Source organism: Pinus tabuliformis, chromosome 6 (genome assembly GCF_031772625.1).
Source record: "Pinus tabuliformis cultivar Carrire ecotype Pingquan chromosome 6, CPIR1, whole genome shotgun sequence".
Classification (NCBI taxonomy): domain Eukaryota; kingdom Viridiplantae; phylum Streptophyta; class Pinopsida; order Pinales; family Pinaceae; genus Pinus; species Pinus tabuliformis.
The window spans coordinates 1,844,478,601-1,844,495,939 of NC_142292.1; positions in this window are offsets into that span (position 1 = coordinate 1,844,478,601).

The following is a 17,339-nucleotide window of genomic DNA, read 5'->3' on the forward strand; positions in this document are numbered from 1 at the left end:
GAAACATTTGAACTGCTTGCAAGTATCTTGCCTTGAACTCTCGAATTGGTTCACTAGCTACTAAAAATCAGCAAAATGATCCTCTACTGTTGATTTCATGCCATAATTTGCTCGTTTTGTGCCACAGAATATGGGATCTCTGCTACTAAGTGCATTCTCTTAGATGTCAAAATTTTGTTACAAAAAATTGTTTCAGTTGATAATTTGTGCAAGGTGTCTATTTCTTGTGGATTTGATGAATTTTAGCAATATTTCTCTCTCTTCTAACATTATCCTCCCCAGTTATAGATTACAAGTAAGGGACCTACATCTCACTAGAAACATTCTAAATACCAATTTTAAAGAGCTTTAACACCTCTATCCAAGTAGATAAGTTCATTCCATTCCCACAAGTTTGTAGGTTCTTTCAAATATGACTGAGGATGCTAAACTATAGAGTCTCGACCAAATTATCCTTATAAATAAGCTCTAATATAATGCCCCATCTTAGGAAAATTGCAATGCAAGTAATTGTCGTGGCAACCATCTCTGGCAATTTTGTTGTTGCAAGTGTAAGATTTTCAAAAATGTCAGAACCAATGCTGACTTTCAAACCCTCAGAAAATTGGAAATGCATCTCACCAATTTAATATCAAAATCACTCTCCATATTACCAATATGTGTTTGCTTACTAGAACAATCTTTAGCAATTTGTTTCAACTTATAACTACACCACAGAGATAAATAATACATTATCTTAAATTACTTTCTCTTTTACTTCAAATTTAGTCTCATGTTGCATATATTGTGTGCAATTGGTGAAAATGTGAAGAGTAGTAAGGTTCCCAAAGCAACAAGGAATAAGTACCATTCTACCAACATCCCAATGACAAGAGCAACAATATCAGCTATTGCATTCTGAATAAGAGTTGAAATTTGGTTGCTAAAAGCAACATGAACAAAGGTGGCATCATTTGCAAAACGCATAGACAATGCATCTGCACTGTTCTCTTCATCGTTAAACCAACCAACTTCATTGCGCAACATTGTTGAGAACATCATTCTTTGAACACGCTTTGTCATTTTTCTCTCATAATACCAAAGTAGAAGTGCTGCAAAAAATTGTAACTACAGTTACCACACCCATGCATGAGATTACCAGGCACCACTTATTCACTTCATGCCTTTTGTGCTTCCTTGGAATTCCATGATATGTATCATCTATATGGACAAGGATGCATATAAGAAGAGTATTAAAAGAAAAAAAAAAGCAGCCCCTGTGCTACCAAGAAGAGCATAAAGCCACTCAGGAAAGCTCAATTGCGCAAGCCTCCATAGTGATGGAGGCTTGAGATTTTTTTAATCCCTCGCATCTTTATCTTGTATATTTGTTTGATTAAAACGAGAGAGAGATCTACTGAAAGTCTTTGAGTGAGAACGCTCATTTTTAGGATCAGATGTCAAGAGTGGTGAGACACAAGACTTTGGACATTCACGAAATATGAAAAATTCCCTTCCAAAATTAAATAATAATTATTTTATAATTGTTTCAAACGAATTGGCCGAGGAACAACTACCAAATCGCAACTAAAAATTAATTTTCGGTGTACCAAAATATGTTACACCAGGGAAGATGATTCTCAGGACCACGTAAGGGGCATTAGATATTTAGTAATAGTATTTGAATTTGGATAACCTATCGCGTGAACTTGGTACCACTTTGGGTGGTTTGGCAATTGTTTCACAAATTTTTCTTTCAATAATAGAATATAATTTGGGCAGTAGGGATATTTACTAAAGTTCTGTGCTCACATTTCAAATTAAATCTATGCAGTGTTTTCATAGATATGTTTCTTTTCATTCCATTTGTTTTGTTTCGTTAGCACATAGCGATGAAAATTACTGATCATTTTCATATGAGAGTAGTGTATCTATGGCATGCAAAAGTTGTATTAAGTTAGCGGTGAGTGAAACCTTGAAAAGAGAATCTTGAACAAGTTGAAACTTACAGTTAGCCGAGACCTCTATAATACATGTCTTAATAGAATTTTGGCTTTGCATTGTTGAGTGCCTATAAGCTTGTAAATGACCCTTTAAAGTATAGGTCACGAAATAATATAAAACATCTTAATCTCATTTTACATTCATCAAATATTATAATACATGAAATATTACATTACATCTTAATGTAATTGGAACATCTTCGATATCTCTTTGTGAGAATGAAATGTTAATAAAACCACAAGAGGGAAAAATTAAATAAACATTTTTCTAATACGAAGTCTGAAATCAATTGCATAAACAAATAAAAGAATGTGTTTGGCTTAATATATGAGGAAGAAGGAAAACCTCGTAAAAAAATTGTATATTGCAACGTGACAAAAAAAATATAAGACAGGTAAAAAAAAATGACATCACAATTTAATGGTCAGCAATGAACATCACATTGTGATAAACACATATCAATATGAAAATAAGATGAACAAAAACTGATGTCACATTGCAACAAACAAAAATCAATGTTGCAATGTGCCAAACAAAAATCAATGTCGCAATGTTATAGGAAAAAATTGACATTACAATATAATAAACAAAAGTCAACATTGCAATTCGAAACAAAAAATAATGTTGCAATGAGAAAAGAAAAAAACAAAAAGTTTGCATATGGATGTCATGAACAAAAATTACTATCACAAAGTGACAAATAAAAGTTTATGTTGGCCATATTATCTATCATCAACCCTGTCTACCATAGATAATATGATAAACTATGGTCAATTATGGTTAACCATAGTCATTATGGTCGATCATGTTGGCGAGTTATGGTTGAACATGGTTGATAATTGTCCATTATGATCATCATGTCCAAACATGTACATCCATATTCACACGTGATCAGCCATGGTGATTCATGTTCTAGGTAATATACTCAATTATGGTTAGTCATAACCTTTCATATTCAATTGTAGTTATATGTGGATAACAATAGTCGCCCATAATAAACTATATAGTGACCATAATAATCCTTTGTTATCACATAACTTGAACATACCCTTGTCAACTCTAGTCAACCAAAGCCAACCATAATCTACTAATCCTCCCCGTGTATGTTGACCATGAAATAGCATGACCACATTAAAAATTATTGAAATGATGACAACTAGCAAAGCCATATAAGTTCACTCGTTGGTAAGCACTCATAAGAATTAATCCATAGTAGACATCAAGACACTTATCTCATGATACACATTACTAAGATTTTAAAAAACCATAAAAATAACTAATTATAACTTTATTATTATTATTATTTATAAAAATAATGAATATACGAGTAAAGAAATATATACATTTAAAACATGTAAGAAGAAAAACATAATGAAGAAACCATAAGTAATAACAGTTTGATGACAGTTGTGAAAATGACAATTTTTTAATTAACTGAAAAGTAAACAAATAATAACTTTCTTTGAGCTAAATCTTAACCCTTTATGTGACTAGTACCAAAAATGTTTTGTAGATATTCACTCAAAGATAAATCCATACTATTTACCTATTAATTATTGATAATTAAATTAATATTTTAAAATCTCTATTCCAAAAGAAATACTTCTATTAACATAATAATAAAAATATAATTTTAAAATTATAAGAAAATTATCTATAAACCAAACTAATACCCTAATTTAGAATGAGGAAAGCACATTATTACCCTCACTTTTTTGAAAGTGAAAACTTAGTCACTTTCAAAATTACTCACTTTTTTGAAACTGAAAATTTACTGAAATATATGTGTTGGTTTCTCAACACTCATCAATCATCAGCCCAAATCTTCTCACCCACAAGAAAATCCTATCTCATATATATATAATAAAAAATTGAACATAAATCCAAATCAGATTTAAACGCAATGGTGCTCATAGACATCTAGTTTCTCTGATCATAGTACGGTGGAATATACAGGCACATTATTGTCGTACTTTTCTCAAAATAGAGCATTTTTCTTTCAAATTCAACATCACTTTTAAGGAATAAAAGGAAAATACAAACGAATATGGAGAGGGTTCTCGATAGATATGTGGACATAATCAATGGCGAGTTCCTTTATGACCCACTGCGATTCAACTAAGGATGTCTAAAACATAAGGACATTAGAGATTATTAGGAAACTACACAAAAAAACACTAAACCCTTACACAAAAGATGCCATCCATCAGACGAAATTGAGGAAAGAGATGAAGGATTACGTTAATCTTCAAAAGTTCATCACCAATACCCAATGTGCAGAGTTCAATATAATTGTCGACTATACAAAAATTTTGGATGATACTTTGATAAGAAACTGTTGAACATATTGCTCAATTCTGTAATTTCAGAGACAAGGAGAAGTGAAAAGTGGTGTTGTGATACTGTCTGGAAGAATATTAATCTCATAAGTCTCTACTCAAATTTAATAAAAAGAACCTACCAACATTTATATGTTCGCATGAATACAAATATTTTGACCAGACTGTTGATAAGAAATGCAGAAGACAAAAGTTTGGACCAAACACACGGGAGCTCATAGGTGCAGATCACCAGGAGCTCCCTCCAGCAAATGCATTCGCTTCACTTATTCATTAATCATCAGGAATTAAATAGATACATAGGCAAAAACAGATTCCTAATTAATAGGAACTGAATGTCAAATAAAGAGCAAATCATAACTACGTAACCTATTCTCCATTAATTTCTAACATCCCCCCTTAATGGAGAAAAGGATTTTTAAACACACTTAAAATGTCCCTAAACAAATCAAACTTCAGTCTTCCTAGTGGCTTAGTGAATTGTAGTTCCAGCTATTCTTCTGTCACGTCCACCTCAGATGTCCACACAATGTCCTTTAAAGCAGTAGAAAAATTCTCGTAGAACTTGTTGTACTCCAGGGTATCCCCGCCAGCTTTTTTTCACTTCCACAACAAAGAGAGAAGGAGAAACTTCAAAAATCTCTGTAGCTACAGAAAGATGCCCCTTTCTACCTGTTTCAGACCCCTGGAACCTCATCTTGTAATCACGTCTTTTAACATTGAACCCAAGTGGCTTCACGCTCTCCTCCATCTTTGTGATGATTTCTGTAGCTGGGTGCTTAGATGTGAACCTTGCTTCCCTCGTAGCACTCTGTTTTTTTTTCAAACAGACCAGATAGATTCAACCCCTTAGACAATGAAGTGATATCAAATGCATTCATAAGAGAAGGTCTGCCCCCCTTCAATTCCTTCTGCTCCATTACAAGGTGTTCAACAGAATCACTAAATACTGCATCGATGTCATCAAGGCTGGTATCTCTTTCTTCTTCAAATTTGACTGGATTGTAGCCTTTCTTGAACCAGGAACATTCTAACATCTGAGGAATTGTAATCCGATATTCAGAATTCGGCTCAAGTATTCTCAGAATCAGTTTCCGAGCTCCTGGAGAAAACCATTTCGGGCAAGTGAAATCTGCTCTGTATATCTTCTTATAAAGTGCTATGATGTTGGGTTCATCAAATGGTAAATAGCCAGCTGGTTCATCAAATGGAGTATCTGACCCTTCGTCTAACAGGGACAGGTGACGGGAAAGCGTCGTCTGGTTCTTCATCTCCAGACTCGACGGGGCCAAAACCGATGCCGAATTGGGAACCACCGTGGGAAGAATATCCAGGCTCTCGTCGTGAATTTCGCTGCTGTGGTTGGTGTCGGAGTCGATCTTCATTTTCTTCGGGTTTAGGGGCCGGGATAGCAATTGAAACGGAAGCATTCGAGTGTGAAGCGCTCCAATTACCTTCTCAGCAGGTACCATTGATGATGGATACCTGCTGTCCCGGCTCCTTTCAGCAGACTTATTTGACGTCATCAAGGCTTGCTGAGGCGTACTTTTCACATCCAACTTGTAGAGTCCTCCTATGCGAATACCTGTAGCAATGGGCTTCATCTGATCCAACAAATCTTTAATAATGCAATAAGATTTAAAAAATTCTACCTTGAGGTCCTGATCTGTAATCTTGGACACAGAAATCAGGTTCTTCTTAATTCCAGGAACATACCACACATCAGATATATTCCTGATCTTACCATTAGGCAGAGTAACAAGGACATATCCATGTCCCTTGATCTCGTACCCACTATTATCTCCAAGATAGACTTTTACTCCAGTGTTGGATTCTTTAAAATTTCTGAACCATTGCATTTTACCTGACATATGCGAGGAGGCTTCAGAATCCACGATCCAAATATCTGATTCATCCTCCTCAGTAGCAGTGTCACCCTCGGCCATAAATAGTCTAACATCCAGATTCTGATCTGGGTCTGTATCTGCGTCTGCATCTGCCAAATGACCTGCATGCCTTTTCTGATTGTACCTCTCTTGATTTGCCTTCTTCTTGCGACAAAATTTAGCAATATGGCCTATCTTACCACAATAAAAACATTCAGGAGCAGAGTCATTTCTATACGAGGTCATACGTTGTGGTGTCATTTCTGATGTGTTGCCCCTCCTTTGATCAGCCATCGCTCTCCCTTTTGGCTTGAACTTTGTTATCAATGCAAGATCTGGATCTTGAGGCTTGAGAGACGACCTCCTTTCCTCTTCATGTAGCAAAATTCCAGTAAGTTCTTCAAAACTTGGAGGCTTTTACCTTGCATTTAATCCAGTTATAAACATCTGATAGTCATCTGTCATACCGTTCATGGTGATTGTCACCAGATCATCATTTGCCACGGTTTGACCAATATCAGATAGTTTATCTTTAACTTCCTTTATACAAGATAAGAATGAAGAAACAGACTCATTCTCCTCCATCTTGATTGAGAGGATCTTATTCCTGAGGAACAAGGTTCGGTTGATGTTCTTGATTTCATACATGTCTTTGAGAGTTGTCCAAATCTCATTTGTTGTCTTGCAATCCCGAATATGAGGGATGATGCAATCTTTAACTGACAATTTTAGTAGGACCTTTGCCTTCATCTCCCTTTTCTCCCATTCTTGAGTTGTTGCATTCGTTCCACCATTTGCAACAGTTGGCTTACCTTCATCACTGATGACAATGCTGTAGGTATTCTGACCTTCAAGCAAAGTCTGAAGCTTAAATTTCCAATTTATGTAATTGGAACCATCCAATTTGCTGCTTTCATTTAAATAATCTGCCATCTGAGAATTCATCGTTTCCTTAGGCTGTAGGCCTCTCAGGATCTCGGCCTCTAGGGAAGTCTTCGGTTCTCTTTCACTATTGTTCAAAACCACCGATCTACACAAGTGATGATTTGGTGCCCAGATCACGCCTTAAATCCAATGCGCTGCCCTGATTTAAATCTTCAAGAAGCCCTTAGTTGTGGGCTGCAACAATAGACTAAACCCTTGCTCCTATCACACGTTGCCCATCTCTTGCTAAACCAGGCCCACACTTCAACCAGGCGCAGGCCACAACCCTTCACCTTCCAAAAAAATTACCGGTCTCAGTCACGGTTGAGTGGGGTTCGATCCCTCAGGAAATTATGCCAAACCACAAATTGCAATCGGGGTTTGACTCCTCAGGCACTAATCCTAGAGATCATTGATAGAGCAGCATGCACGCATCTTGGGCATAAGTTCCATGATCCACGCTGAGAAATGCTGGTGTTAATCCACTGCTGAAACGATCCACACCGAATTTGCTACACCACGGGAAATCTCACTGTGATCCCTCTACGATCCGTCCTCCTGGTGATCTTGGTCTCCTTCACGGGTAGGTTGAAGGCAACTCCACACCGCCAATGCAGAAGATGCCAAACAGATTATTTAGATCTGCCACGTTGAAACAGTCTCGACTGTCAACCTCCAGTGCACTGAGGTCTCACTTTAGAAGAGGTCTCAAAAGAAAACGCCGATCTACAAAATAACTGCTTCCGATTTCCTTGAAGGGCTGTTACGATCTCTTTACAAAAGAGGCAACCACACAACACACAGGCCTCTGGCTCAATTGTGCCCCAATCGATCGGTGTAGCTCAAACGAAATCGCAGCAGCATATCAACCGTAGATCACACGAATCATTAAACAACAATACCGATGCCAAGATCTGGCTTCTTAACAAACGGGCAGGGCTTAGAAACTCGATTCAATTTTGCAGTGATCAAAAAAGGATTGCGCAAACCTTTGGCAGGTTGCAACTGAACATGCACGCCGATTCAATATGAAGCCCAACAGATTCAAGACGAGCAGCAAACAAAAGCTTCACCCTCTACGGCAGCGTTCTCCAGTCTTCTCGGCGCCTTCAATCAAACGCCTATCCCACTTGGCTAACCAAACTTGGCTATCAAACGCCTTCCCAGCAGCGATTCAATCAAAATTCGCAGAGATCTCCTTCACGGCAATTCGGCAGCGATTCACCTCACACAACAGCAGCTTACTCCTCCAGCTCTGATATCATGACAAGAAATGCAGAAGACAGAAGTTTGGACCAAACACACGGGAGCTCACAGGTGCAGATCACCAGGAGCTCCCTCCAGCAAATGCATTCGCTTCACTTATTCATTAATCATCAAGAATTAAATAGATACACAGGCAAAAACATATTCCTAATTAATAGGAACTGAATGTCAAATAAAGAGAAAATCATAACTACGTAACCTATTCTCCATTAATTTTTAACAACTATTACCAAAGCGCCCTTATACGTACCTTCGTCTTCACAGCAATCTAGAGGACAACAACGACAATGGTTTATTAGATATCTGTAAAGAAATTCTAAGGACAATCCTTTATTGGGAACTGAGATACCGATCAAAGTTCATAGTTGGGAAAGAAGATTCTCAAGTTTAGGTAAGCGACATTTGCCTATATATTGAAAAACTCTGAATTTTGATATCATTGTTTTGATAACTTGTCTTGAAGCATATAATTTGTGTAACTTATCTCCGTGGCCTATCTGGAAAATAACCCCTAATTCTCCCAGTTCTAGAAATTTCCTTAGTTATAACTTAAGATTTCACGTCTCTTTTTCTAACTGGATTCTCAAGTCACATTCAAGAGATAACCTTATACCATAGACCCATTAATTCTTCTTTATCGAATGATATTATATATATATATATATATATATATATATATATATATATATATATATATATATATATATATATATCCACAATTGGAAAGAAGGAGGAACCATAACATGCAAGCATCAATCCCCACATGGTATCGATATCCTTGACCCTTAGATATAATATTATAATTTACCTCCTAGTTGCTTTGCATGCCTCTATGCCAACAACTTGTCTCCACACTAGTAAATCCTGATTACTATAATGTATGCATAAACTTTATAAATTATTTAGATAATCACATGCACCACTTTCATCACATCCACTCTTCAATCAGATTTCTCAGAAGTGTTTTCATCCATTTAATAGGACATTATGCTACATAAGGGTGCAATAAGAGCACATGCATTACTCTTAAGCAGTTGACAAAATACAAATCGATCCTTATTGGGTATACATTAAATAGAAAATCTTACCATCATAGATTATATTGTTACCTACATTATACTATGATAATCCACAACCATCTACAACTATCTTCTATGTTAATTAGAGGATTTATATAACAATAAAAGCTCCTTCACTAACATAAGAAGATTTCCATTAGATTCATTTAGTATCCTACTCATTCATGCGCATAGAAAATGAAATAAACCAAGACTGATAACATATCCAATACTGAACCAAATAAAATAATCACATGAAGGGAAAGAGACCGAAAAAACAACCATTCCACGCAAATGACACCAACTAAATCTCACTTGGAGGGAGGAGCACCACCACCCAACCATGAATCACCTCCGATTCCCTTCGAGAAGAAGGTATTGCAAAGGATCAATTGTCCTGAATTGATCGATGCATTGGGTATTTAATAACCTCTTTCATGATTTACTAACCATTGGCGGCATCTCCCTTTATGGATTTTTCCATTTGCCTAGGTCTTATCCAGAAAAGCTTGTCTTTACCTCCCACGACACTTTTCCACATAAAAGCTTGCCTTTATCTCTTTCAAAGTTTTTATGTCCGATGGATCTTTATCTCCCGTCTATCTGATGGATATCAAATCCATCCAAGATTATCTAGAATCACATCTAAAAGCTTATCATGAAATATTCATCTCTATCCCAATCCTCATGGCATTTGGCAAGCATCTCCTCTCTCTTGGTGCTCCGCCCTCCAAGTGATTTATTTTATTAATTTATTTAATAATACATTTGCTTTTCATATTACATATCACCTAGCTTTCCTCAACTTAGGTCTACAACCTTGAACACAAAAGGGAGGATACCATAACTAGCTTTAACTTAGCTTAGGTTTACAATAATGCAGTACACAAGGGAGGGGTGTTACATACTTCTCCGCTTAAATTTTACACTATCTTCGATGTATCACTGCATCATATCCTCATTCATAGGCAACTGGTTTCTAAATAAACAACTTTCATGGCTCTCCAATCTAATGCAAACTTTCTGATGTACATCTACCACAAGGAGTTCTCCCAGTATCTCTCCTTCAATAGCTACATCGGTCTCATGGAATGCTACTAGAATCTCTCCTTCCATAGCTACCTGTCACACATTTTTTCAAATCATTTGTGAGAATTTATCAATGCAAAGTTTAACCATGATAAATATCATAATCTGTTTTTATTAATGTAGTTATTGCTTATCATTTATTTTATCTGAAGAATGCATGTCCTTTGCTTGCATTCTTTCAAGCCTTTGTGTTCTTGTCAAACACCTGCTTCTTGTAGTCTCTTTGTATATAATACATCAGTTAACATATTTTCCACATTAATATGACTGCAAATTTATAACGTATTGTTTCACATCACAGTATATATTTTCATATACATATATTCGTTGAAATTGTATGTATGCCAAACTATGATTAACCTTAGCTACTTGTACTAAGCTTACTTTCCGTCTTCTAGGTAACCTCCAGGTTTGTTTACCTGGCCAAACATCCATTCAATGACTACTGCATACCTGCACACAAGGTATGTTATACACACCAATCATAGCGGATTCACTCAGTGAACCTCGGGCATATCACGTGCGTTCATGGCATATTAAATAACACCCTTAATTCAACTACATATTGGAAAATCCCTCTAAAAATTTCATTATTTAACCCCATATTGATATGAACCCAATACAACTTCCCAATTTAAGAAATCTCTTCTTTCATTATATATTGTAAGTATCTAGTTTGTCATTAAAAAAATATATACCCGTTTATATTTTATTATTAACTATAAGATCAATTTTTTATATTTTCCAATATAAAAACCCTTTACCCGCTATATATCCCCTAATATATTATGTCATTTTTTCCTCAATATATATCCCCCAATATGAACTCATGTGGTATGATATTTCTCCCCAAGTAAAGCCCCCGTGACACCAATACACATTTCATTTTTCAACCTTGTAGCATATGTAGTCATATGGTCCCATATGTACTATTGTACATAGTCCAGCTATGGTACAACCTATAATACCATCCTCATGGTATCACCTGCATGACATAAAATTTATCCACATATTTTTGCACCATGTTATTATCATATCAACATTCATTTTTCATGGTTCATCTATGTAATTAAGAAAGTTTTTATGTCATGTGTAAATCAATTCCAGATGTCATGTGGTTACAATATCAATCGCATATTATTGGATTCATGCATATTTTCCTCTTAATCATACCTTCTTCTTAATGTTCTAAAGCAGATTATTAACTCATAGCTGTTGAAGTTCAATATTCATGAGATCATTAATTCACCTCGTATGTTTTACTATTGCACTATTTATGCTTCAACAACCTGTTGACCATGCATAATTCCGTGTAGTTATACATGAAAGTTTTTACTACACTCCTTGTAGTTGTAAGTGTTTATGATCTCAGGGTATTTACATGTTAGCTTATTCTTAACATTAAATCACCCTTTACCAAAAGTTGAGTTATCTGTTTATGAATTCTTGTTTGAATCATACAACATTTCCTTATGTTGTCGAGACACCTTATCAATGTAATATGATAAGAGATCCTTTCAAAATTTCTTGGTACAATTTATGATATGAATCTAAAATAGATTGTTAAATATCATTTAATTGACCAGGGGTCCATACCATTTGTGCTACTTCACCAATTACTATGGTTTGCACTCAAGGATACTATACATATCCTTCAAAAGATGCACATGTCCTGGAAATCAATTTAAGTTAAATTTCCCCTTTAACCATACTTTCTTCCAATGGAAGAATGAGTCACATTGTAAGAAGATGAATTAATCAAAGGATTAATTTGACCAAAATTTGTACATTTATATAGCCATTACACTATAACATGCTCTCACCATCCTTTACCTGAGTATAATACTTTTATAGAAATTAGACCATTTATGAGTTAGAATCATACTATGTTCCATACTAAACATAGTAATGATCAAGTTCCGAAAAAGAGGTCTCAAGAATTCTTCTAAACTCAACTCATAAACCATTAACACAAGCAGTAGTACTAAAGCAACTTATTTCGTTACTCTCATTCTTACATATAACACATAAGACAAAGTGGGCAGCATATCCATTACTTCCTCTAAACCACATAATATATTCCTCTGCTAATTTTTAATGTAGACAACACATGCATCTACACAGATAATCTCTTTCCTTGAATTGATATATACTTTATATCTCTTCCCTATCTAAGTTAAGATACTACCTTACTTAACCAGAATCCCTCGGGTTCCGATCTATGCATGCTTATTTACTTATACATAATTTACTCATAAGGTGTTTCCCCAACAAAGTGTAAGTAACATTTTCTTACTAAAATGATTAGCTATTGGCAAACCATAAAGTAATTTACATTATTACTTACCTATGCCCTTATCAACAACCACATTAAATTCGAAAAACAACTTTAAGGTGTTTAATCTTATAAATGACTTGTCTTTCAGATCCCCTATCCCTTCTAGGGATCTTTTGAACATATCTTAATTTCCTTAAGTTATGTTCTTAACTAGAAAACATACAACTCATCATTTGATAGTAAACTAACCCAGGTTCAATCTTTTCAAGCTAACCAAACTTATAATTGTCTTTTGGTATTATTAAATATTAATTTCTTATTAGGAAGGTAACCATGGAACCTGCCTAATAGAATTTAAACTCAGAAATTTTAGCACCATTCCCAAAATTTAAAACCAGAAAACACGTAATCTTGTGAATGTAGTTTATCCACATTGTTTTTCTCTACGTGGATAAATAGTCAAACAACTGTAACTTAGATTTCATTTCATGGACACCTTTCTTTTTCTCTGTCATAGCCTAAGCCTATAACATCGATATAACACATTGATTTCATCATATGTTGCTACAAAAATGATTGGTTTGATCAAGAGGTCCCACAGTGAACCGATTTTATAACTTGACTCTGTTTGCAGACTTAATACTATCTGTGTTCTTGCAAAGATCATGGCATATTTTGGTTTGGCACCCATTACTATGTAAAATTCCATGCCATTTCTAATCGACATAGTCATTCCACATACAATCATACGTTTTCTAATTCCAGAACTAGTTTTAATAAAAAAATCGCTCTCTGGTTCAAATTCAGTGCACGAGTTACATATTAAGCTTGGATTTGCCACTCAGGGAATATTTATTGTGGTTCTGCATTCAAACAATCCTGGAAATAAATTATTGAATATCTAATTATATATCTATCAATCATAAGAAAAAGAAACCCCTAAATACAAAAGCAGAACCATTGCCACTTTTGTTTTTTACAATGAAGTTTAATTAGTAAACCAAGTCCATGGTTCCATAAAGGTGCCAATAGAAAAAAATGCATTTCATTCTCCCGAAGGTTCAATGTTCCACTAAGGTGCCACCTAGAAGAATTATTGACCAATTTCCACCTTAACCAATACACCTAAAAGAGAATGCAGCAAAATATACATGTAAAAAAAAAATGTGTATATTCCAAGTGTTGGGTGGCCATTAACAAAGTCCTATTTAAACTTAGCGCATTACTTTCACTAGTACTTCTCAAGACACATTAAGAATGTAGGAAACTAATTCACGAGCGCCAAATCAAAAGAAAAACAAATCCTTTTGCATTATTCGTGTGAGGCTAGTAGCACTTCCAAGTTCCAACACGCTACCGAAAAACACTTTTATAGTAATGTAACGTGTCTGAAACTGTGTGAATGAAACTCCAACCTTTAGATCAATCTCTTGACGTGCATCAACAGCCGGTGCTTCATTTTCATTACGTTTGAAAAGATTATTCATGTTTTCAATATATCTTTATCCGTTATGGTAGAAAAGTTGTGCACAGAACACTTGCTGGCCATTTCCTTTCCGTAGAACATTGACACGTATCCCATTACTCTTATAAAGCATATTTTATAACTCATGGTAAGGCATTATACGTCCAATGTGTATATGATAACAAAAAAAATAGTTTTACTGCCGATATTCAATAAATAATCCATGGTTAAGTAGATGGTTAGAGGGTTTCCAGTTTTACTACCGATTTTTAAGTAGATGGTTTGTGTAAGTGAAAGAGATGGTTTTGTTTACACCATTTTAGAAATGCATTGAAGTAAAACAACTTATCCTCTACAGTGAAAAGAAATACTAATTTCACCGAGCCTTAAAGACACCGAAACCATCAACGAGTACATAAAAACAACTCAAACCATCAATCCATCCATAAAGCAGCTGAAAACGCCAATACATAATCCAAAGCAGACATAAACCATAAAATATGAAGTGCATACTAGAGTAATCGATTTTGGACCATATAAAGCTATAATATTCAATCATCGTATTTTTTTTAACAGACTTAAACTACTATAGTATTATGACTACAAAATCACGCTACAAACTTGCAAAGCCACTTTGGTAGCCATCCATCGGCTGAAATCGATCCATTGAGGATGTGCCACTTGGATTTTTCCATCATTTTGAAAACCTGTGAGCTTACCTGAAACTTGAGAACAGACTTAGGGAGGGCAACCACTCCTGGGTCTTCTCCGTTACTTGCATCAATGACCTCAAATCGAAACTCCATTCTTTGACACAGGATCTGTCCACATATATATCGATTGAACAATGTATGATGTCCGCGTTCATTGAGAAACAGAGAAAAAAAAAATGGCATATGCATTACATTTTGCTTTTCTCCTTTGCGTCGAATAACCTTGTCTTTCTTCTTTTAAAACATCTCTTAAGTCAGCATCAATTCACATATTTCCCACTTAACAGCCTAAAAGGCAGCAAAAACAAAAAACAGAAATCTTACCCCCTTACGCCATACTCTGTTTTTTGTCATTTGTTATAGCAACAGTGTTGCTTTTAACATCTTTTCCTTAATTCATTTTTACCATTTAGGAAACCTTCATTTTATTTATTTATTTTTATTTCTTTGCCAAAAAATTAGAATGACACCAATCGTCTACATGGATTTATGGCCGTAGGTTGTGGATAACCTTTATCTGGATCCTCACATGATCTTCTGTTTGCTTTCTGACTTTACCCTATCCTCTTCACGGAGCCAGGCAATCTAGGAAACAACTTTGTTACCTCTTTTCCTCGATCTCTTTATGGAAACGGTATCGGTTGGCTTTGTTGCCAACTTCGCAGAAAAAAGAAAAAAAAAGAAATTACAGGAACCCGAACGACATCAAAAAGGGAAACAATGATCGTGATTTTTCCATTTTTGGAGGTAACTCTATCCTCCCGCAACCGCCTTCAGTTTAACGAACTATCAGAGAGAGTGATAACTTTCATAATTTTTGTGGTTTTGAATGTGTTGTTTCTTAATCATTACCCATAAAACATGGGCCTATAGCCAACCTTGACGGTGTACATGATCTATCGAAACAACTTTAACATATTCGCAAGGAATGACAATGTATGCATAATACACATATCACCATAGATGACAACCCATACATCACGCCAAGACACAAGGGAGGAGTAACCATGTGGTTAATCACTGGTCTTCTTCCCTGACTTCGACGGATCGTGGCGAGGTTTCCATGAATGGAAAGTACCAGAATTTGTCAAAGGTTTACCATTGGTTATATGTATGTTTCTACATCTTGTGGATCTCCTTGACAGAGTCCGTGGCCATGTCTCGGTCCATGTCGAATGCTCTCCTCAACCAGCAAACCATCATCCTTCCCTTCTCTTCTTTGTGGAGCGTCCAACGCTTAGCTTGTAATTACAAACTCCACGATGGTTAACCATCGGATGTATGGTTGTTTTCTTCTGCATTCCAGATGATATCCATAAGAAATGAACATCCCTGCTATATACTCAGCAACAAAACATCTAATCACTAGATGCTAACCTTCTGTGAGCGGATTATCGGTAGAAGGTCTTGGTCCTTTGACTGCGTTCAGCAAGATCTCTAAGCCCGGCCACACTCTTGTGAAGTGATATTAAGCAACCCACCAACAAATGGCATCTATTGAACATTGGTGAATGCATGGAGTGGTTAATCTCAGAGGCAGATTCATGTTTGTACACCTCTGTAGTGTTTAATCTTATTTTAACCATGACGGGGTCAACAAGAAGTCAACGCATGTACTTGTATATTTTTATATTTTATGACAGAGCAGATTAGGTTTCCGCTGCTTCTTTCATAGCGGGTCAATCATTCCAAAATGAACTATTGCTTGATGTGTTGACCCAATATAAAAAACTAACCCATTATTACTGTGAGTACAAACCCGAGTCTGATGTGTAGTTTTTTTTTTATTATAAATGTGTACACTCTCTTCCAAACTAGTTTAATGTAAAGTTACTGGGCCAATCCTTGACGATACATTCACGCCTTGGCATAACCCTTAACGAAATTTCCAATAATAACTTTCAACGTTTCCAGAACCTGCGAAAACGAAGACTTTGGGAATTTTATCTACAAAAGGCAGTAAAATTTCATTTTAAGATTACCTACCTTGGGAGAAAACTAATAGGTAAACTCTAGAATCTAATGAAACAAGGATGGCTGCGAAGCAGCTAGTCCCTGCACATAGTCCTATCTAGCCGCCTTTGAATTCGTATAGCAGCACTATATGCCGACAGTTTCCGAACTAGATCGGGAGATTCAGAGTTGATGTTTGAACGCAAATAAGCAGCTTGGCTTTCAACCAGGTTTTCTTCCCGGAAATCTCAAGCCTAAGTTTCACTTTCAGAAAACATAATGAATAATAAATACGTTGATAAATGTTTACAAAACCAAGTACATGGGCTATCGTAGGCTTCAATTTTTAAGAAGTGCTAGCAAGAGCTAAGAGCAAAATGCAGCT